The following is a 4,615-nucleotide window of genomic DNA, read 5'->3' on the forward strand; positions in this document are numbered from 1 at the left end:
GACCCGCGGGAGGCAAGGGACGTACATGTATGTCCTTATGCCTGCCCGTGCCATTGTACCGACGTACATCGGCGTGCGGCGGTCGGCAACTGGTTAATGTTACACATTGCAGGAACAATGTTTTGAAGTAAAAATGTTTTCAGTTCAGATTTTTCAGTTGCAAAATAGACATATTATGCAAATATATAATGTGTATATATTGAGCACAAAAACATATAGAAATAATAATTACTGACTAGTGCTGAATTAATGTGGCAATTCTTAATTTACTAAGTATATCAATACAGATCTGTCCTAGGCCTCTTTCACACGGGACAGATCCCCCGTGAACATCCGCTTGCTCAGCGGGGATGGCTCCGTCAATCCCCACTGAGCAGGAAGATGACAGGTCTGTCTCTGCACTCTGTGCAGGGATGAACCTGTCAGAGCACCGCTCTCTCCTATGGGAGATCGGATGAGGACAGACCTCAGAGTCCGTTGTCACCCGATCCAATCCGCAGATGGATGGAAAAGTAGGTTTTTCCTCCGTCACACTTTTTCGGATCGGATCGGATCGGGTCAGACGTCAGCGGACATGTCACTGCTGATATACGACGCTCCATAATATTACAGTAAAAGACTAGAACTTGTCAAATTGTTGGGTGTGTAGATATATTCCTTTAACTGCTTCAGGCCCGGAAGATTTTACCCCCTTCCTAACCAGAGCACTTTTTGCGATTCAGCACTGCGCTGCTTTAACTTAAAATTGCGCAGTCATTTGACATTGCACCCAAACAAAATTAGCGTCCTTTTTTTTCCACAAATAGAGCTTTCTTTTGGTGGTATTTCATCACCTCTGCGATTTTTATTTTTTGCACTATAAACAAAAAAGCGCGACAATTTTGAGAAAAACGCAATATTTTTTACTTTTTGCTATAATAAATATCCCCCAAAAATATATATATAAAAAAAACGATTTTTTCCTCAGTTTAGGCTCATATGTATTCTACATATTTTTGGTAAAAAAAATCGCAATAAGTGTATATTGATTGGCTTGCGCAAAAGTTATAGCATACAAAATAGGAGATCTCCTGACGGGAGGGGGGGTTTGTGCTGATTGTTTATCAGAGCAGCCCCGCTGCGGATGCCCACACTGGACCACCAGGGACACCACCAGGAACACCACAACAGATAGATCACCAGGGATGCCACCCTAGACTGCCGGGGATGCCAGTAAGTGCTCACACATATTGCCAATCAGTGCCAGTCAGTCAGTGCCTGCCAGATGTCTCCTCATCAGTGGTGCCCAGCAGTGCCATCTATCAGTGTCCATCAGTACCACACATCAATGTCCATAAGTGACACCTATCAGTGGCCATCCATGCCCATCAGTGCCCACCTATCAGTGCCAATCAGTGCCCACCTGTGCCACCCATCAGTGCCACCTATAAGTACCCATCAGTGCTGCCTATCAGTGCCCATCAGTGCCACCTGTCAGTGCCCATCAGTGGCGTCTATCAATGAACATCAGTGCTGCATACCAGTGCCATCTATCAGTGGCCATCAGTGCCGCCTATCAGTGCCACCTATTAGTGCCCATCAGTGCCACTTCATCAGTGCCAACTCATTGGTGCCACCTCATCAGGGCCCATCAGTTCCACCTTATCAGTGCCCATTAGTGCAGCCTCATCAGTGCCCGTCAGTGAAGGAGAAAACATATTTATTTACAAAATTTTATAGAAACAAGGAAAAACGTTTTGTTTTCCAAGATTTTCTGTCTTTTTTTATTTGTTGCGCAAAAAAAAAAAAAAAAATGGCCAGCAGTGATCAAATGCCACCAAAACAAATCTCTATTTGTGGGAACAAAATGATAAAATATAGTTGTTTGGGTACCGTGTAGCATGGCCGCGCAATTGTCATTCAAAGTGCAACAGCGCTGAAAGCTAAACATTGGCTTGGATAGGAAGGGACAAAAGTGCCTGGTATTGAAGTGGTTAAAGTATCCTATTTTTGTGTGCTTATTAAAGTTGCCTTACTGATTACAAGGGGTAATTTGACTGCATGCCAAAGATAAAAAGGTATGGGACACTATCCCCTTAAAGCTGCATTTCCCACACCATTTCTTAAATAATTGTACCTATTTGTGTTTCATGCCCTTCATTTTTATATAACTGGTCCCTGTGTCCCATAAAGTTTCTCCTTACAGTACAAACACTGTTCTTCAAAATGGTACAGCACTGATAGAGTTAGGATTAGGCACAGATTACTTGCCAAAGTAAATGCCGCTTCAAGTGTAGGACAGTTGTAGGCCAAAGCAACTGCATTTATCCTGTAAAGGTTATCCAACTCTTTATATTTGTTTTTACAATTATATTGAATTATATTTAAAAAATCATACAGTGTCCGTTTGCAAAATTTAACTGAATGATTTTATAAAATATTCAGGTTCTGCATGAAGAGATGTACATTTTAAACATATTCATCCACAATAAAGATGTGCTGTTAACATATGTATCTTTGTTTTGAACAGCTATCCACCTTGTTGCTTTGCATTGTCCAAAACCTGCACATGATTAGGGTTGAGCGAACCCGAACTGTAAAGTTCGGGTTCGTACTGGACTTTTGGGTTTTTGGGTCCCGTACCCGAACCCAAACAATTTACTGGTTCGGGTTCGGTGTTCGGTAATGTAATGGTGCTTTTTTAACAGCTCAACATTCATTTAACTCGTGTGCCCTTAGAAGGCATCACAGCCATGCCTACTAATGGCATGTCTGTGATTGGCCAGTGCAGCATGTGACCCAGCCTCTATATAACCTAGAGGCACATAGCACAGCATGCCACTCTGCTTTAGATAGTGTAATTTTTTTGAATAGCATTTTCTGCATATCTGTACATGTGAGATACACTGTTTAGATACAGTTGCTCTATTCTGCTATTCTAAAAACACCCATTTAGGGTAAAAACAGATATTTTACAGTGTTTCCTGCATATCAGTATGTGTGAGATACACACTTTAGGTACTGTTCTTCTATTCTGCTATTCCCCAAAAAAAATGTAGGGCAAATTTTTTTGGGTGCGTTTTCTGCATACAGTATCTGTACGTGTGAGATACACCGTTTAGATACTGTTGCTCTATTCTGCTATTCTAAAAACACCTATTTAGGGCAAAAACAAATATTTTGCAGTAACTGAAAATATGCACAAATACAGTCCCAATCTAAGTTATAAACAGTACTCCCGCATTAACAGCGCTCTAATCCATTGATCAAATAGATATGTGCCAAAAACAAATATAAACGAAACATTATTGCAATTAAATTAATATAAAATTCATAAAAAGTCCAAAAGGTAACATCAAAGTTCATAAAAAGAGTGAAGTGCTCCAGAAGCCCTCAGGTTAATAGGAAATCCTCAGAGAGAATGCACACCACACCATGCAGGTAAAGAAGACCTCGTGCTCAGTGTAACCCCCCTTTGCTTATGCACTTACCCCTAAGGGGTTAATCTCAGGTACTGTAAATGTTTCACTGTGTGCTGCTCACAAACTGCAATCATCCGCCTGTCAGATGAATATACAACCAGGAATTCTGCTCACACCAGGATTTCACTTGCCACTCGATTAGTTTATCCCCATAATCATGCGTAAAAAATGATCAGGAAAAAATCCATAGTGTAAACCTGTTAAATATTTAAAACTCACACTCCACACGTAATAAAATCTGCTTACATTGTAAACATAAAATTCTTGCATTCAAAATCACTCACAGTATCCAGCCTCTATTGGTTATTTCTTACCGATCTCTCACTGAAGCTTGCAGGCTGACAGGCAAAGGTGGTGGGGATAACCCACGCTGACACTCAGACACTGGACAGCTGCGTAGACACACCCATACGCGTTTCGTAATCACGTCTTCTTCAGCTTTTCACGTTTTTTTCAGCTTGACGCCCGCTACATTTACAGTGCCTGAGATTAACCCCTTAGGGGTAAGTGCATAAGCAAAGGGGGGTCACACTGAGCACGAGGTGTTCTTTACCTGCATGGCGTGGTGTGCAGTCTCTCTGAGGATTTCCTATTAACCTGAGGGCTTCTGGAGCACTCCACTCTTTTTATGAACTTTGACCTTACCTTTTGGACTTTTTATGAATTTTATATAAATTTAATTGCACTAATGTTTAGTGTATATTGTTTTTGGCACATATCTATTTGATCAATGGATTTGAGCGCTGTTAATGCGGGAGTACTGTTTATAACTTAGGTTGGGACTGTATTTGTATATATTTTCAGAGTTGATGTATGACTTATAACAGCAGCTGTTTGTGCAGATAAAGTTTAAGTTCTTTTGTGCGCTAGGATCAGTATTACAATTCTATTGTGTTACTGATAATTTCTTTTAAATATTTTGCAGTGTTTCCTGCATATCTGTACATGTGAGATACACACTTTAGATACTGTTCTTCTAATCTGCTATTCCCAAAAAATAATTTAGGGCAAAATTATTATTTTTTTGGTGCATTTTCTGCATATCTGTACGTGTGAGATACACCGTTTAGATACTGTTGCTCTATTCTGCTATTCTAAAAACACCCATTTAGGGCAAAAAAAAATATTTTGCAGTGTTTCCTGCATATCTGTAC

The sequence above is a fragment of the Lithobates pipiens genome, unplaced genomic scaffold (assembly GCF_037356315.1).
Source record: "Lithobates pipiens isolate NorthernLeopardFrog02 unplaced genomic scaffold, aLitPip1_a1.2 Scaffold_13, whole genome shotgun sequence".
NCBI classification, from domain to species: Eukaryota; Metazoa; Chordata; class Amphibia; order Anura; family Ranidae; genus Lithobates; species Lithobates pipiens.